Here is a 20,091-nt window from a genome sequence, read left to right as displayed (position 1 = left end):
TTGCCACAAACCTTCAATTTGCAAAAATTACAGTATCTGCAAAGTGCAATGAAAGGAGATATGCCTGTACTATCAAGATTTGTATTGAGTTTTATTTGCTACTAATATATTTTATTTTAGCAAACTGCCATTTTAATAACTATTACTCATTTTTTTATGTATCTATATGGATGTAAATATAGCTATGGAATGCTATTTTTATTTTGATATATTTATATTTAATTAGACATCTGCCACTTGTGACATATGGGACTTGACATATTATTGGTTTTTGCCAACTCAACTATACTTCAACTAAATTTAAGTCTTTAAAAAATATATAGATTATTTTTGGGTTTCCTAAAATGTCATTGGAGTTTGCATGCACACATTCATTGTCATAGGTTCCCATGTAGAGATTTATTTTTTAATGACCTAAATTTATCAAAGTTACTGAGTATATCAAAGTCATTGGATATATTTATCTCCTTTGCTGTTTTAATTATTGTCACTGCTCAACAATCATTCCTGAGTGCCTTAAAACAATAATAAAATTTTATATTACCGCTCATGGTTTTTGTGGGTCAGCAGTTTAGAGAGGGTGTAGCAGAAATGGCTTTTCTTCTCTTCATCATGTCAGAGGCTTCAGTTGGAAAGACTTGATGGTTGGGGTGACTCAACAGCTGGAGGCTAGATCATCCAGAGGTATTTTCACTGGTATGTTTGACAGTTGATGCTGGGAGTCCTGACCTGGGCTGTCAGTTGGAATATTTATACATGGTCTCTTCCTGTGGGCTTCCTCTCAGCATGGCAGCAAGATTCTGGAAGCAAATGTCCCCAGAAAGCCTGTTGAAGTTTTACTACCTTTTATTACCTAGCCTCAGAACTCATATAATGCCATTTCTGCCATTTTTACAAGTCTTACCTATTTCAAGGAATGGAAGGAGTTGTCATTGACACTACTTGTCAATAGTAGGAGTGTCAAAATCACATTGTAAGATGAGCATGGGTGATATTAAAAGTTTTTATAGTCATCACTGGAAAATACAGTCTCTATATTGATAGTAAAAAAGAAAAGTTCATAGTCATCCATAATTGGCTCTTCTTAATGTATTTTGTGCTGCACTAATTTTTATTCTATCGATAATCTTGGAATCTGGATCAGAACCAACATCAAATGAACCATGGCATCAACATACAATGCCATTGCATTGTACCTTTTACAGAGGATGCTAGTATCACCTTACAATTCATTGTACACATGGTCATTGTTCTGTTCTTTAGAACCTGGCCCAAAAAAGCAAACAAAACAATGCTTAGCTATAGTAGCTAAGCAGTCAACAGAAAAAAATGTCTCATTGCTACCCAGAAGAACTGTGGAACAACCGTAGTACTAATTTGTACCAAATAACATCATATTGTTATAGCTGCTCCTCTCACTCATTTTGTGGGCTCCTCTTTGTGCACTGGTCTTGAGTAGAAATTCTCAAATTATTATCCCTTGACCTCTTCAGAATCACTGAGTGCAAGAGTCAGCCATCTACAGCTGATAGACTAATTCTTGCCTAGAGTCTGTATAGCATGATTTACTATAGTTTTTACATATTTTAAGACATGTAAAAATCAAAACAAAAAAACAAGACAAAGATAAATGTGACGGAGAACACCAAAGCTTAAAGTATTTATTCTTAAAATATTTATTTATTATAAGATTCTTTAAAGAGAAAAGCTTGTTGGTTTTCTGATCTAGCATACTTGATTAAAATGCAATTTCCTGTTTCACCATGGACTTACTGAATCTGAATTATGGGGGAAAGGAGTATATTTTGGGAACATGAATCTTGGAAAAGTTCCCCTGAAAATTTTTTTATATCTGCTAAGTTTTGAAAACCACTCATTTTGATTGTCTACAAATACTTGGAAACATGCTTGGTTTGGCTAATCTAATTAACTGATTTTTATTATTATATTTTGCTATCTAAAACATCTGGGAGATGCCATGGATAGAGGAGACTGGCAAGCTACAGTCCATGGGGTTGCAAGAGTTGGAGACAATTTAGTAACTAAACCACCACCACCATGAAACTGTTCATTACATTGGGTTTTGTTGTATGATAGCCAAAAAACATTGAGTTGGAAAGTAATTGAATATTCTTTTCTTGAGAGCAAAGATCCTTTTAAAGTTTGGTGTTTGACGCTTTTGACATTTTTCTAATGTAGTATTCTTGAAGACTATAAATCCCTTTTTAAGTTACTTGTAAATTCTAGAAAGTATTTCCTTAAATATCAAGGTTGTGCACAACTTTGTTTTTTGTCAACCCCATGGGCAGTATGCTGCTATAAAGGATTAAACTATACTGTATTCCTTACGTGGCATACTTAGCAGTTACTAGGGCTTCCCTGGTGGCTCAGAGGATAAAGTGTCTGCCTGCAATGCGGGAGACCAAGGTTCCATCCCTGGGTCAGGAAGATCCCCTGGAGAAGGAAATGGCAACCCACTCCAGTACTCTTGCCTGGAAAATCCCATGGATGGAGAAAACTGGTCCATCCATGGCTACAGTCCATGAGGTCGCAAAGAGTTGGACATGACTGAATGACTTCACTTTCTTTCTTTAGCAGTTATTAAGTGATGTTGTAGAAAAATAATTAATAAAATGAAAAATGGGCCCAAAGAAAGTAAAATTTAAGCATTTTATAAAACAATGTATAACATACTTTCATTTCTGTCAAATAGCTATATATATATGAGTCTGTATCTCTTCATCCATCTATGTATCTATCTACTTATGTATCTACATGCCTCTCTATTTAATAACTATAAGATAGAAATATATAGAAAGGATATTAAGACAAAGAATAGGGTATACCAATGTGTTAATAGTGAACTTGCTAATTTTATACATCTTCATTTCTCTACTGTAATAAAAAGAATGCTACATGAAAAAATAAAATAATGTTTAAAATCTCAAATTTTATAATTTCCTGATCTGAAGACTTTAAAACCTCTGTTTTATAGAAAGTCTTCAAAATGGGTAAAAATATATCTTAACAAGTCACTTTCAGTTGAGGTGTGAATGTGATTTTCAGAAATCACTGAAATGTCTGAAGTATGCATGACTGAAAAGTCTAAAGTAATAATAATTATCTTTTCCAATTAGGACAACAATCTAGGGTCAACTTTCTAAATGCTTTACTAAGTATCAGTTTTCAAGCTGATATTATGAATCAATATGCTAACATGTTTGACCCAGTTGAGATGACCAAATAAAAAGAGAAAAAGTACAGATTGGATTCATTGTCTCTAAGGCTGTGGAAGGAAGTTATACTTGAAAGGGTATTTCATGCTGATACTAATAAAGTGTCTCTGTTCTCCTTCCCTTCTCCTTATAAATTTTTTTTCTTCAGTTGATAGTGGATGTTAAGCTACATATCTCAAGATAAAGCAGAGTTTTAGGTAATAAAACAAAATTGCACTTAAGTAGCTTTTCTTTTTAACTTTGGTGTGAAGATATATTTTAAGTGCTGTAATCAAAATATTGTGTTAACATCTTTGTTACCTCAAAGTATCTAGCAAAAATGCTGCAAAATATTTTTAAAGTATTTGCTAGCTGTTATCTTTCTATTATCACATTCTTTTTTCCCTAGTTTCTTCTTCTTGAGAACTAGTGATGTCTAGTAACAACCCAGATTGCTCCAAAGCCTTATTGCTTATTATTCTTGGCTTCAAATATTTTGTTGCAAGCATATCAAACTATTTTTAATTTTTTGAATTTAAGATCATTTTTCATAATCCTATGTCTTTCATCAGACTTTTTCTCAAATGCACTTCCCATATTTAATTCTTTTAGCAAATTCAGAGTTGTCTGCAGGGCCCAAAATCAAACTTTTTTATTTTTTTGGTGTGAAATTTTCTTGTTTAGATTCTTCAGATGTTATTTCTTTGGTATCACAGATTCCCCAGATCCTGCTTTGTGGTACCGCTATTATATTCAATAATTTGTTCCCCCTCTGGCATGATACTTACCATGCTACATTGCACTGGTTTTCTCTATAAGATTTGAAAACAGTCTTTGTCTTCTGTACATGGACTCTCTAGTACTGAACACCTCAAATGCACCCTGTAAATGCTTATTTCACCAGTGAATCAGTATTTTCCATCATAGCTCTTTTTGCATTAAACATTCTGACCTGATATACAATTCTCAGACTACAGTTCAAGCCAATTGTTTCATCCCAACATTTTAAATAGTAAATGCCTGTGACAGTAATTTCCATATCATCTTAGAGATAATTTAATGAAGAATAAAGCCAGGGGTATTTGAACCTAAATATTGAGTTTGATAGGCTCATTTATTGTGGCTGAGCCACATTTTACTGGAAATGATGAGCTCTGGCCTCAATGGAGAGGGAAATGGAGATATACACAAGTAGTAGAGAGGAGTATTTTGATTCAAACATAATTTTGGGAGGACATTAAGAAGGCTGCTGAGGTGGTTGTATTTGTATCCACTGTATTTAACTTTCTGAGTTGGAGCCCTACTGTGTTGCTTGTAAAAGTGATCGTTATACAGCTTCTGTTAAATATTTCAGTCTAGGTCTGGGAATAAGGATGTCTGTCTGGTATCAGGTTTAGCCGGTAAGTAGCAGAACCATATGTCTCTGATTGGTTGGTACTGTCCCAGTTTACACTTGAAGTAGGTCATTTGATGATTTTTAATCATGTTAGTGCCTCCCCCTTTCACTCTCAAAAGTGTCTCTAGTGAGGATGATAAATAATATATCACATTAGAAATGAGTCATCTCCTAAGGGGAGATTAATAATAGATCATAATAGTACAAGATAATATTCATTGAATGCTGCCAAATATATTTTCACATTTAATCCTTACAACAACCCTGTGGAAAGTTACTCTTATTATAATGATTCCATTCTTACAGAAGTAGAAAGTGAGGCACAAAAATGTTCAGAAGTATGTGAAGCCAAATAGCTAATAAGCAGAAAAGGTAAGATTCAAATGTAATCTGGTTTCAGAATTTGTAAGGTCAAATGTTATGCCACATTACCTCCTCGTTAAAAAGAGAAAAAAAAAAAAAGTATGTGGAGAAGCAGATCATTAGGACTCATATCATTCTTCTTTTCTTCTGGTCCCATCTTTTCCTCCTTCCTTTCTCCCTCCATCCCTTGCTTCTTTCCTTCCTTCCTTCCATAAATGTTTATTAAGTATCTGTTATGTGTCAGGCACTGTCCTAGGCACTAGAAGCACATCAGAAAGCAAAACAAAATCACCACACCTAGGGAGTTTGTGTTTCAGGAATTGAATATTTCTACTGTGTTTTCATGGTGCCATTTTGCAAATATTTTGATAAAAGTCAATGTTGTTGTTGTTCAGTCACTATGTCATGTCCGACTCTTTGTGACCCAATGGACTGCAGCACACCAGGCTCCTCTGTCCTACACTATATCCCAGAGTATGCTCAAATTCTTGTCCACTGAGTCAGTGATGCTATCTATACATATTATCCGCTGCTACCCTCTTCTCCTTTTGCCTTAAATTTTTCCCAGCATCAGTATCTTTTCCAGTGAGTCAGCTCTTTGCATCAGGTGGCCAAAAATTATAGAGCTTCGGTATCAGTCATTCCAATGAATATTCAGGGTCGCTTTCCTTTAGGATTGACTGGTTTGATCTTCTTTCAGTCCAGGGAACCCTCAAGAGTCTTCTCCAGCACCAATCCCAAAGTCAGTATTAATTCCTGTGTATAATGGGAAACAACAAAAATAAGTTCGGTTGGTGATTAGGGTGGAAGGAGTCAGCCATGAATGTACTACACATCATGGATGAACAATATCCCTTCCCATAAGCCTTGGCTTTGGGCTGTCTTTTAATTCAGGAAACCTTTATGGAGTGCCCATTGGGTGTCAGGCTCTCTGGTGAGCTTTCTTCTGGAACAGGTTACCACATCACTCTCACAACAAGAGGAGAGCTGTATCTCTACTCTATGTTTCTATTATTTTTAAGTGGAATAAATCCTATGATGTATAAACAGAATTAATCATTTTCTAATTATTTTTTTTTCTTGATCAACACCAAACATAAACAGACATATACACTTTGTCCCCAGTGGCCAGGTTTCAGGGATATTAAAGTACTTAAAGCTAAATTATTAACAAGCCTTTAACTCTCTTACACAATCATGTTTAGAGAAAAGCTCTCAGGTAGAATTTTAATGTCATGGTTCCTTGGAGTCTATTTAGATATGGCCTTGGCATATCCTACTAGGGGCTTTGACCCCATTAGATGTGGTCCATTTAGCAACAGTCCTATTTGCAATGTCCCTTCCAGCACATGCCCTGAAGGGGATCAAGCTCTCTGTCGTAATCATGCAGTTTGAGTGTGTACTGCGAAACAAATAAATAAGACATTGGAGAATTGTACTGAACCTGACACGCAATGTTTGGGACATTTTAATTACCAAAAAAATTTAGTAGTTTTCCACTCCCACTACTTTTAAACCATTTGGGAAATATTATGCAGATGTAACTTGAATGCAACTGTTTGTAGCTCCATTAAAGGTTAAATTTGCATAAGAATTAATTCATTAAATGGAAGCTGTACTATACTGAGGATGCATTATATTGTGATTGACCAAAACTCCATTTTGTTAATTAACAATGGGACTTAGTCACATTTAGATAATACTGGTAAATAGATATCAGGAGACCCTATCAAAAAAATGGAGGAGGTCAAGCCATCTGGATACTAACTTTTTGGTGAAGTTTGTAGTCTTGAAAGTGAAAGTTGCTCAGCTGTGGCCAACTCTTGGTGACCCCCTGGACTGTAACCTGTCAGGCTTTTCTGTCCATGGAATTCTCCAGGCCAGAATACTGGAGTGGGTAATCATTCCCTTCTCCAGGGGATCTTCCCAATCCAGAGATCAAACCCAGGTCTCCCACATTGTAGGCAGATTCTTTACTTTCTGAGCCACCAGGGAAGCCACGGTTTGTAGGACAATAGTGAAATATAGTTTCTGGTATATTTGTTCTCTTATTATAATAGGATATAATATAGTATATTCAGTAAATAATCACCTGAATGAAATTTAAGGACCATAAAGATCCAAGAACACAATGGAGAAGTTAAAATCAGATGAATGTGCAGATTTGCCTGGTACAATGTGAATGTGAGAGTTGCTGACCTGAGTGACACTTGTCACTCATTTGTCACTGAGCAGCTCATAAAACATTTACACATGTAATAAAAGTTTGTCTAACGTAAGAGCTGCAGTATGTGTCTTCAGGATAATTCATTGAGTTTGTAGATTCAGTTGTGGTGAGTGTTGATTTCTGAAATTTCTATATCCATTAACAATATCATACTATTTATCTTTTTTTAAAGACTTCATAAAAATACTCCATGAATCTAAATGTAATTCAAAGAGTAAAATCCATTGCCTTTATAAAATGTATTCAGAAACATTTTTTTCTTTTAGAAAAGATTGAAATGGTCATTCGAGTAATGAGAATGGTACAGTGAAAAATGATGACCTCCGTAGACCATCAATTTTGCCATTGTCTTCTATTTATACATAATCTTTCCTTGAAATAAAACGACAAATATAATTCACTACAGATTTTAAAAGGTGGCAAGTATAGCATATCAGGAGATGCTACCAATTTCCACAGTTATTTTAAAAACAATCATTTTCACATTTAGTGCCAAATAAAACAAGTTTGAATCTGGTTTCCAGTCTGATTTTCTCACTGAAGACCCTGAGGGTTTCTCATTGTTCTAAAACAACAGATGTCTGTTGGGATATTCTCTTCAAGTTTACCCTTAAGTTCTGAAAAGCAGTGAAGGATTTGAAGATCTAATAAGAAATTTGCTTAGGGATCAGCCACTTCTTGATCTTCATTCCCTATAGAAAACAGATGAGATAGCATTCAAACAGAGACAATGACCGAACAAATATTGCCTGGTTGACTTATACATGCCTTTGCTAGAGAAAGCGGTATGTGGACAAGAGTGGAAAAGTCAAATAGAGAAAAACAAAGCTACTAGAGCCTAAGGCAATGAGCTTCTGAGGCAGGTTGCTCTGGAGGATAACAGTCAATTTGTTTTGTCCAGTGTCTCTCCCACTTTAGTGAGTGCCCCCATTCTTACTTGGAGAATTCCATGGACAGAGGAATCTGGCGGGTTATAGTCCATGGGCTCTCAAAGAGTGGGACACAACTGAGCGACCAACACTTTCACATTCACACTTTTACTCCCTGAACTGAGATCCTTTTCCACTGGAAGTCCTGACGAAGTAGGATGAGAGGAGAGTCCTCTGACACAGTTTCAAAGTTGAAAAAGGATCTAAGGATTCACATGGGGATTAACAAGGTGACCTTAGTGTTAGCTGTATCCTACTCTTTGCTACCCCACAGACTACAGCCTGCCAGGCTTGTCCATCCATGGGATTCTCCAGGCAAGAATACTGGAGTGAGTTGCCATTCCCTTCTCCAGGCGATCTTCCCGACCTAGGGATGGAACCTAGGTCTTCTGCATTGCAGGCAGATTCTTTGCCATCTGAGCCACAGTGCAGGGTAATATTTGATAGCAGTTCTCTGGAATCAAAGGAAATGATGAAGGGGAATTTATACCTTTTCTCAGCAAAAGCCGTTTCTCCTTTTTGAGGTTTGAGCTTTATTAGTTCTCATCAGTTTTGCTCATTTTTTCTTTCTGTAGCTTCATGCTCTGTGGTGTCTCTCTCTGCTCTGTTACTTTACATGTAAAGGACGTCTAATAGATTTTTGCTGATGTTGTTATTTTGCTAATAATATCAGCTTAGGCCACAGAATAGAAGTAACATATGTCCTTTCCTCTTTCTAAAGAATGGTATTAGTCTCAGGCTGGACCTCCAAAGAGAGGGCTCAGGTAACCCTGAGACTTGACAGCCAGGTGGGAGAGACATCAACCTTTTCTCACCGTTTCTTCTCACCTCTATGTTGTGAGAGCAGGAAACAGCACAGGGAGTCTGAAGCAGGCGAGGAGAGAGGACCAAGAGAATAAAAAAGTCAAATCAAGTCTCTCCTTCTCTCTGCTGCCAGCTAAGAAAAGGCCAGACCTCAACTAGGAAAAGGCAAGAAGCTTGTAATAGTTTGTGAGACACATGTTTTGGTTTTGATTAGACTGGACTTTTTGATGCCAGAAAAAGTTGCTTATACAATTCTTTTTGGGAGGGAAGTCAGAGTGACAATGACTTTTATTTATTATTATTACTTTTTAATTTTATTTTTATTTTATATTAGGGTATAGTTGATTTATAATGTGTTAGTTTCAGGTGTATAGCAAAGTGATTCAGTTATACATACACATATATCCATTCTTTTTTAGATTTTTTTCTCATATAGGTTATTATAGAGTTCTCTGTGCTGTACACTAATTCCTTGTTGATTATCTATTTTATATATAGTAATGTGTATATGTTAATTCCAACCTCCTAATTTACCCCTCCCCCCATCTTTCCCCTTGGGTAATTATGTTTGTTTTTGAAGTCTGCCAGTCTGCTTTATAAATAAATTCATTTGTAGCATCTTTTTATATTCCACATGTAGGTGATGTCATATGATATTTGTTTTTCTTTGTCTGACTTCACTTAGTGTAGAAGCCAGGAAGGAAGACCCAACAGTAAGTTTTAAACTGGTGAAATAAAGTTATTATTTGATTGCATCTGTATGAGTTCAACCCAAGAAATATGCCATTGGCCAGTGTAATATTTCATTCTTTGATTTTTTTTAGGGTTGCTTTGGAATCTTTAATGAATGGCATGTTAATTTTAAGAAGTGACAGATCAGTTGTTACTGTTGCTTAGTCGCTAAATTGTGTTCAGCTCTTTGCAACCCCATGGACTGTAGCCCTCCAGGCTCCTCTGATGATGGAATTACCCAGGCAGGCAAGATACTGGAGTGGGTTGCCATTTACTTTTCCAGGGCATCTTCCCGACCCAGAGATTAAACCTGCATCTTCTGCTTGGAATTTTTACCACTGAACCACCTGGGATAGATAAATAATTTCATTCTACTGGCTGTTTTCAAGGTGAAAAGATGAATATGGAAATTCAACTTGAATAAGCATAACTTTGCAGATCAGTGTGTCTAAATTAGATCAATGGGGAGAAAGAAAGGTAGAAGTCTAGGATTTTATCTCTGTCTGATTAATTCGTGCCCCAATTTGTAAAGTCTGCATCAACTTTGACAAAGCTAATTTCCCCATTGCATATGCGGCTTTCTAATATAGTTACCTTTCTCTGGGACATCTTTTAGCTCCCTGACATGTGAAAAATACCTATTCATCTTGTGTATCACACCGTCTATGTAACCTTTCGCCATACCACAGTCCGCTCTCTCTCCCAGATAGAACTGACTGCTTGCTATTTGTTTCAACACTGATCGCTTTTCAGGCTTTTCTGAGTCCCTTTATTGCAGTTGTTTATTTAGAAGTCTGCTTTTGTCTAATTAATGTGTGACCTCCTTGCGGCAGAGACTTTGCCATATTTCTACTTGTATTCCTAAAATATCATGCTTTGGATATACTAGATGCTCAACAAGTATTTATTGAATAAATTAAGGAATATTATCAGAGAATGGCCTTGTTTCCAAATTGAGAAGAGACTGGGTAGGTGGTCCAAAGTGTCAGGAATATCAAGCAAGGGAGGATAAGATTCAGGTATTACTGCCCAGAGACTCCAAAATTTGTTACATGATTGCCTTTTTTAATCCCCCAGAGTTAAAGATTTTATTACTTCATTATTTATTGAAATTTAAATGGAGTGATTCAGTTACTAATTGCATGTGCAGGCAAATCTGCAAATCTATTTATCTTTAGTTTGTTTTTCCTCAGTGAACCTATGATTTGAAACAATGTAGCATTCTGTATTTGAAATCACACAACTGCTACATTTGTATATTTCTTTTGTTCATTATTTTCTGTTTCTCCTTGCATTACAAACAGATTAATATGTTTGTGGAAAGAGGGATAAATTTTAATTCTTGATGAGTCACCTCAATATTTAGACTACTTGTGTTCAATCAGTGTGAGGTTGGTGAAGACCATGTTTACAGTCACAGTAAATTTAATTATATCAATTGTTGCTTGTAGATAGTATGATTGCTTATATCCAGTTTGCTATATGAGACATTTGTAAGCACTTAGCAGTGCAATCAATCGTTTATGCAATAACTATCTTTCAAAAAGTAATTACTTTCAAAGTATTGGTGTATTCTCTTACAATGTAACACATAATCTTCTACTTGTGTTTTGATGCTGAAAAAAAGGTCCAATTCAGAAAATTATAAAATGAATTTGGTGGACATCTGCCTTGAGACTGTGACAACAATTGCTTAAAAATTATTTCATGATAGTATACTTAGTGACATTGGAATGTACCTTAGTTTGTGGCAACCAGGCCAATTTTCAATTGTTTTTGCAGAAGTGTATGTGTTTATTCAAGACTCAGAGACTCAGCTGGCATGATGTTATTGGTAAACTGAGAGCTATTCACAGGGCTATTTAGGAGCATGCACCACCTGAAAATAGACATTATTAATGTCTGAAATTCAATAAAAATAGATCTTAATCTTAGAATTTATTTTGTAGGTAAAACAGATTCTGTTTGTGCATTGTGCTGCCTGCTGCACATGGGTCCTAGAAATGTACAACTGGCAATTGTTCCAAGAAATTACATCACAGAGGGCATCACTGTAGCAATTCCCATACTTTAACAAGATTGCTGGACATGATACACTGGAGAATCCCTCTGCTGGATGATTCATTGTATTCCCTGGCATACATACCAAACTATGCAGTGGGATAATGATCATTAAATGATGACCTGGAGAAAGCGAATAAATTGGAAAAGTTTAACATTTTATTCTGGAAGCATATCTGTTACATGGTTAAGCAGTAATTAGTTATCCCAGGCAAAGTGAAGTTGCAAACGCATTGAAAATGAAGTTTCTAAAATTCATTGATCAAATGCCCAAAGTTATGCTTTTAGTCCAAATGGCTTAATTAAATATAGGGCTTAAGCATTCATCCTCTAGTTAGATCATGTCATTTTAAGCAGGCAAACCAATAATTTAGATTTGTTGGAGGTATCTTGTGCTACTTTATTTGTAAATTAATATTCATTGCTTTTGACACAATTTGTCCTCAGTTTTGCATCAAAGTGTTAAGGTTAATTGTCCCTCAAATGGTCTTCTCATTCTAAGGGAGTTACCTGGCCAGTCCATAATGGGTTTTAGGTCTGCTATTATGACAATGGGAATCTTGGAGGAGGGTTATAGCTGCTAAAGTGATGCAGATTCTAGTGGATGATTGGGAGTAGCTGGGTCTACCTCCAAAGTCTGTTTATGATGGAGTGACAGGATACACTATCAGGCAATAATGGGAAAGTCTATATTCTACATTAACTCTATTGTATACTTTTGGTAAGCTACTTCATTATCCCAGTCTTCAGGGTCTTCTTCACCTGTCAAATTAGGTGGCTGAAAGACGGTAAAGTTCCTTTTAGCTCCAGTCTTCTATTATTAGGAATTAGCATGCAGTATCGTGCATCAAACCTGGACTGGCAACTCGTTTCATATATGATATTATACATGTTTCAATGCCATTCTCCCAAATCATCCCACCCTCTCCCTCTCCCACAGAGTCCAAAAAGGAGGAGGGTTCAGGATGGGGAACACGTGTATACCTGTGGTGGATTCATGTTGATATGTGGCAAAACCAATACAATATTGTAAAGTTAAAAAAAAAAATTATAGCCAACCCAAGTTTTACCTTAAAAAAAAAAATTGTGTTACTCATTTTAAGGGGGGAAAAAAAAGGCACATTCAGTGCTCCAAGTGTTCCTAGTTAGTAGGCATACTTTACATTTTTGTTTACTGGCAATGCTCATATATCTTTGATAATGGTAAAAAATAATTACCTCTAAATTAAATGACCCTATAATTAAAAAAAAAAAAGGAATTAGCATGGATACTACATAGTTGATATACAACTCTGTTTCTTCCTTTTTCTGCGAACGCTGCTAGGTTAAAGTTTATTTTGTTTTACGTTAAGTGGCTATATGACTGAGTATCACTTTCAGACCAGGATAGTTAAGAAGCAGGTCTAACTTTTGGGCCCTCTTTCCACTTCTGCTGGTGAACACAAGATCAAGAAATGGCAGATCACATGGTGGAGGTAAAGTGGGTCTCTCAATCACCATTAAGGGGGAAGAGTTACTCTTTGATCAAGAATACCCCCTTTTGGAATTAATATGAATTAGAAGAAATTGAGATTTTAATTGTTTATCTATGTTATTAATGTAATTAATAGTTTGCAGCTGCTAAGTCTCTTTCTTCAGTTGTGTCTGACTCTGTGCGACCCCAGAGATGGCAGCACACCAGGCTCCTCCGTCCATGGGATTTTCCAGGCAAGAGTACTGGAGTGGGATGCCGTTTCCTTCTCCAATGCATGAAAGTAAAAAGTGAAAATGAAGTTGCTCAGTAGTGTCTGACTCTTTTGAGACCCCATGGACTGCAGCCTACCAGGCTCCTCTGTCCATGGGATTTTCCAGGCAAGAGTACTGGAGTGGGATGCCATTGCCTTCTCCAAACTAATAGTTTGGGAATATCTAAAATTATAAAACAATATGCCAATTGAGAGTCTTCTCTGTTTTACCTTTCCTTATAGAAAATCCTAATGATTCCACCAAAAAAGTATTAGAAATAATAAAAAGAATTGAATAAAGTTGCAGGATACAAAATCAACATACAGAAAATAGTTGTATTTCTATATGCAATTATAACAATAAACCATTTGAAAGAAATGAAGGAAACTGTCTAGATATTCATATCCTTTATGGGGAAACATTGCAACTATTGAATAGATAGAGTTTTGGAAACATAATCTTTGATGACACTAAGGAAACAAATTCGATTTTTTTTTTTTAGAGCTACCTTCTCTAAAATATTTAACAGATTCCCTGAAAACCATCCAGGATGTTAGAAGGACATCTAGCTAACCTAAATGATGGACTTGCCATTTAGAAAAATAAAAATTGAATGCCCTGGAAATAAAAACAGTTTTGTTAAAGATATTGAGTGAGATGGAGAGAAAAAGTATTTTACCTATTTTAATTAGTTCCTGAAACATCAAACAGGGGAAGCAAAATGGTGGCATTATTGGTTACCTGGACTAGAAGGATTAGTGAATATTTTGTTTTAATTCTAATACCCTAACTTCAAAATGAGGAAACTGCAGTAAAGATGAAATAACATATTCACATATCATAATTAGTGGCAGTATTAGAATTATAGTCCTATGTACTATTGACCAGTTTAGGGGGTGAGACCATATCTGGTAGGCTTGTCCCCCATCTTACAACTAGAGATTTCTATCCTAACTTTACCTCTGCTGCTGCTGCTGATGATGATACAGATATAAAACTTATATAACATTTATATAGCATGCATGCTAAGTTGCTTCAGTCATTTCCAACTCTTTGAAACCCCATGAACTGTGGCCTAACAAGCTCCTCTGTCCATGGGATTCTCCAGGCAAGAATACTGGAGTGGATTACCATGCCCTTCTCCATAACATTTATATGGAGCCAGACACAATTTTATATGTTTTATAGATATTAATTCTTTCTCACAACAACTGAGGACTCATAGATCTTACCTTCCAGAATTCAGAGCCCTGGGTAGTCGTAGTCTGTTGATATATGATGGTATATCACTTCTAAGATTAGGTTTTAGAAGACACTGAGGATTCTGTCTTGGGTGCATGCTCTTATGCTCTGCCTCTCTTGGATTATTCACCCAACTGCCATGTCATAAGCAGCTCCACAGGGAAGGCCAAGTGATGAGGAAGTGAAACCTCTTGCCAATAGCTATCTGAGTGAGTTTAGAAGATCTGAGGGCCCCAGGTGAGCCTTCAGGTGACTGCAGCCTCATCAATAGTTTGTTGAAACTTCATGAGACATCATGAGCTAGAACCAGATGGCTAACCTGCTCAGTGATTCCTGCATTGTATTCAGGCTACTATTCCCAGCTGTATTAACACCAGATTGTTATTGTTGTTGCTGATGACGACGTTCATTGTTTCTAGTTTCTGTGAATAATGGTTTTTAAAGGCTGCAGTTTAGAGTCTGTCCCAACTGTAAAGAAGATTTGCAATTGCTTGGTAATTTCAAAGTAGGAAAGTCTAAGTAGACCAGAGATAATTGAGGCAGAAGAGTTTTACTGTATGTCATTGATGCACAGAAGTTAAGAAAAGGTGAAAGAGTGGGATGCATTAGCTGAGAAGAAAGGTGCTGAGAATGGGCCCTTATCTCAGACAGATAATTGCCTTTTGTCTGTTAAACTGGGATCTGAAAGCTGTTTCCTTGGTTACAGGGGATTTGATGCTCAATAGTCAAAAGTAAAATGATTTCAAGAGTGTTTGTTTCATAGCTGACTGGGCCAAGAGAAAATATCAGCTTTCCTTGGCCTAATATATTCTCTTTATATGACTCTGGTGATGTCAAGCTTAACATATTATCTGGCTTGAATCACTGATAGTCAACAGCTGAAGATATTGGAAAATGTGGTGTGTTTCATGTGACCTAAATATAAAAAAGATTCAAAATGAATGACTTTGAGAAACAATTCATGGGGTACGTTTATAGGAGTAATATAAATACTTCAGTCACATTATACCTATGAGAGTTTCAAAAAGATATTTAAGAATTTGTATCAAGGACACTGACATTAAAAGGTAAGAACTTCATAGTTGGGCTGACTGTTGAATCTAAATAGAAAAATAGGACAAATTAGAAAAACATTGAAAAAGTATTGCAGATTGGATGCATCTTTAATCCTGGTGGGACAGACCTCACAGTTACTATACCATAGTAGGTGGATTATACCCCTGAGAAGTCTTCCTGGACTCCCTTGACAGTTAGTTGATCTGCCAGCTTTATCCTCATATACATGCCCATAGACTTTCTCATAGTTTTGTGATCACTGTTTTCATGTCTGTCTCTGACCATTCCTGTCATGATACTTTTAGCTAGTGAGAACCAAGTATTATTTATCTCTATATCACACTATGTGTACATAGCTTGGCATGTATTAGGAGCATAACAAAATGTTAAGAGAATTGAAAAAAAAACTTAAAATGATAGTACTTAGAAAACATAGTGATTCATACATTTTTATTACAAGTATACATTGCTCCTACTAGAGACTTAAGTTTGGCAGAACTCTACAATGCCATTTTTTTTTCCATTTTTAAATGAAGAAGATATATTGTATTTTCTAACAATGTAAATACTTTTAAAGGTCAAACATCATAAGGAGCTTAAACATGGAATCTGCCATAATACTTTGATTCTACATGCTATTTTGCATATTATTACAAAAATCTACCTGTATGAGATTTAAGTAGAATCTAAAATAGATATTTATTTATACTTTTCAGGGTGTTTTAAATGATTCCACCCATTCTTTCTTCACTTGTGCAAATTTCTAGTGTGCCTGTTATGTTCCTGGCACTATTCTAAGCTCAGAATCTTCAAAACCTAGTGCCTGGTATAAAAAACTTCCTATAGTCAGAGAGCTTACATTTCAGTGATGGGAGATACAAAATTAAATTACACAGAATATCAAGAGTTCTTCTTTAGACATGCTAAATTTAAGAAGCCTACTAAATACACAGAAATATTGAGAATGAAATATGTATATCCAGAGATTAGAGGAGGGATCAGGGCTGGAGATAAAGAATTAGTATATAGAAAAATCATGATATGTAAAGATTTGGTTGTGGATATTTTGTCTAGGGAGACTGTGTCAATTATAAAGAAAGAAGGAGAGAAAGATAGGAAGGAAGGAAAGAAAGAAAAGAGAAAGAGATCAGAAAAGTACATGGATGCTTCAATATTAGATGTCTGGCAAAACAGGATAATCTTTCCAAAAGACCATGAGGTATATGATGCCAAGAAACCAAAAAGGGTGAAGATGGGAAGTATTTTAATAGCATGAGGGTAGCTTCTGCTATGAAAAGTAGAAAGGACATGGACAGAAAATTAACCATTGGATTTTACAAGATGATGGACCTCAGTGACCTATATATTCTACTGCTATTTGTGATAATAATGGTAATACCACTCTTAATAGCAAACACCCACATAGCACTAAGGCCCAGATACTAGTCTAAGTGCTTAACAGGTTTTGTGTGATTTAATTTATAATTAATATAAGAACCATTTTATTGGAGTGATAATTGAAAGTATCTAATTGGGTTGGATTGAAACAAGAATGAAAGTAGTTATATTAATTATCGGTTGCTACGTTAAAAAAAAAAAAAACAGCAGCTTGAAAAACAGCAAACATTTATTATCTCATCATTTTTACAAATTAGGAATTCAGAAGTATTTTGTTGGTTGGTTCTGCCTCCAAGTCTCATGAAGTAGCAGTTAGTTGTTGGGTGGGGCTGCAGTGGGCCTGAAAGATTCTGCTGTAAAATGACTCAGTCATAAAGCTGCCGGCTGGAGGCCTCAGGTCCTCAGTGGCTGTTCTCAGGAGACAAAGCCTTTCCACAGGGCACGTCCCCAAAGGGCAGCAGGTTTTCCCATAGAAGAAGAGATCAAATGAGGAGAAAGTTGTGCTACTTTTTGTGACTTATTCTCAAAAGTTACATCACATCACTTCTGTTGTTTCTGTATCAAAAGGAAGTTCCTAACAAAAATTTCTGCGCTACCTTTTAAAGCAAATGTCAAAGACTGTGTAAACATATTTTAAATCATTACTTCAGTGGTAAAGGAGTGAGGACTCCAGATATATACAAGTACTTTGAAAATCTTCTTTTGAAAAGGGTAGAAGAGAGATGTGATATTAACTGGAATGAAATGTGGAATGAAAGGGATGTGTGTGTGTGTGTGTGTGTGCATGCTCATTTGTGTTTGTCTCTTTTTGATCCCATAAACTGTAGCCCACCAGACTCCTCTGTGCATTGAATTTTCTAGGTAAGAATACTGAAGTCGTTTGCCATCTCCTACTGCAGGGAATCTTCCCAATTCAGGGATCAAACTCACATCTCTGGCATCTCCTGCATTGGCAGGTGGATTCTTTACCACTGCACCATCTGTGAAACCCAAAAAAGGAGAGTACTTCAGATTTAAGAAAGGAAGTGAGTCGTGGGTTGGCTTGGAGAGAAGGAAATGAATTTACTATGGAAGGTACAATAGTACTGTCTGGCTTTTGCAAGTGCCCATTTGAGATTCATGATCATAAATATAAGTGAGTCCAGTCAGCACATTTGTGGGATTATGTGGGATTATATATATATTATTTTAGGCCAGATTACCACATGCCTGAATGATTATCATAGTTGTCCAAATGGTTCTCTTTCCTCCAGGTTTCTTTCCCCAGCTAGTACCACATCAATCTCCTCAAAATAATTTTCTGCATAAGTTAATCTCTAGGCCAACAACTTCATTGTTTCTTCTTGATCTTGAAAGTCAAATGCTTAGAATTTGATCCCTAGATCTGTCATCAAATAGCCTTAGACTGTGTCTCCAACCACAGCAAACCATGAAATATTTTCCATTAGATAGTGACCATTTTGCATTTTAATGATTTTTTTTTTTTGTATTTTAGATTGGTTACTCTGGCAATTGTATGGACATTTTTTGGAATAGGGCATTACCAGTTTCAGGAAGACCAGCAAGGTGGTCATCGTGAAATGTGATGATGACCTCAGTTAAAGCATTAGTGGTGACAAGAAAGATGAGTTTCAACAAAGGATGAGAGATAATTAAAAACGTAAAATGACTTGGACATAGGGATAAAGTGATAGGGAGGTGTCTAAAATCACAAATAGATTTTGATTTTTTACTTACATGATGGTATAGATGGTAGTAACATTCAATGAGAAACTTGATTCAAAAGGGAGAAGCAGGATGAAGAGAAAGATTAGTTCAGTTTAAAACATATATATATGTAAACTTGAGACACTTAAGTTACAGGTATATATAGATGTCCTATAAGCCTCAGGAAGAAATAAGTCTAAAATTTCAGAGTGAGTTCAGGAAGACAGATCATAATTTGAGAATCATTAGCAATGAAGATTTAAACATAAAGAGATTTCCAGGAAGAATAAAAAGGAACAGTCATAGGGGAAGGAGAAATAAAATAATTAGTTGTCAAAGGGAATAGAAAGAGCTTTTAAAATCCACTCATATTTATATTTAAAAGGAACTGGAACAAGTTATAAATATTGATTCTTAATCATGATCATTTGTTAGTATCATCTGAGGACCTTTTTTTAAAAAAGCAATATCAGGGTCACATATGTGATCAGTTAAATCAGAATACCTAAGCAGTGGGAGGTAGAGATCATTCCCTTTTTGAAGCTTCCTGATGATTCTCATGCACATCAACTGAAGAGATCTACAGAAGTAGAGTGATTTGGCTGTCTTTATGTTTCACATATTATATGCAATAGGATGAGCATAAATGGTGTAAGATTAAGTTTCATGTGGCAATAAAACTTAGTACTATAGGGAATATGAGCTAGTGAATCTGAGCTAGCTTTATGTAGTATATTGGAAGAGAAAAAAAAATTCTTTTTAGAAATTTCTTTTAATTCTTTCTCTACCTCCCATAATTTGATCTGGCCTTGTGACTAGCTTTGTCTAACAGATTATGATAGTAATATTTCAGAAGTTCGGGGCCCAGGACACAAGAGAACTTGTAGCTTTTGTTTCTCATTTTCTTGTCTTTCTGAGACCTCACTAAGAAGTCAGGCTACTCTGCAAAGAAAAAGAGGCCAAGTGGAGAGAGAGACCCTGCCAATTGCCAGTGCCATCCCCCAGACTTGTGAAGGGAATCATTTGGGGCAATCCAGCCCCAGTGGAACTACCTAATGACTGCAAACACATCAGTGCCCCCAGGCAAGATAAGCAGAGGAACCTCCCTTCTTTGCACGACCAAATTGTCACCTACAAAGTCATGAATAAAATAATTGTAGAAGCCACCAAGTTTTGAGATGTTTGTTAGGCAGCCTAGATAATTCATACAGTATATAAGAAACAATTGTCAATCCT

At 36.0% G+C, this 20,091-nt stretch overlaps 1 protein-coding gene and 1 long non-coding RNA gene across 5 annotated transcripts in view; one reads left to right on the top strand and one right to left on the bottom strand.

The window, feature by feature from the left end:
- NAALADL2 (N-acetylated alpha-linked acidic dipeptidase like 2) overlaps positions 1-20,091 on the top strand; it is a 1,624,416-nt gene that overhangs the window by 568,376 nt on the left and 1,035,949 nt on the right. The window lies entirely within an intron of this gene.
- Positions 5,586-14,813, bottom strand: LOC123332277. Its single transcript, XR_006549147.2, has 3 exons — positions 14,685-14,813; positions 7,810-7,893; positions 5,586-5,730 (listed from the first exon to the last, which is right to left on the bottom strand). It is a non-coding gene; the product is annotated as an uncharacterized LOC123332277 (long non-coding RNA).

This window comes from Bubalus bubalis, chromosome 1 (assembly GCF_019923935.1).
Source record: "Bubalus bubalis isolate 160015118507 breed Murrah chromosome 1, NDDB_SH_1, whole genome shotgun sequence".
Classification (NCBI taxonomy): domain Eukaryota; kingdom Metazoa; phylum Chordata; class Mammalia; order Artiodactyla; family Bovidae; genus Bubalus; species Bubalus bubalis.
This window is presented reverse-complemented; position numbering and strand designations above follow the sequence as displayed.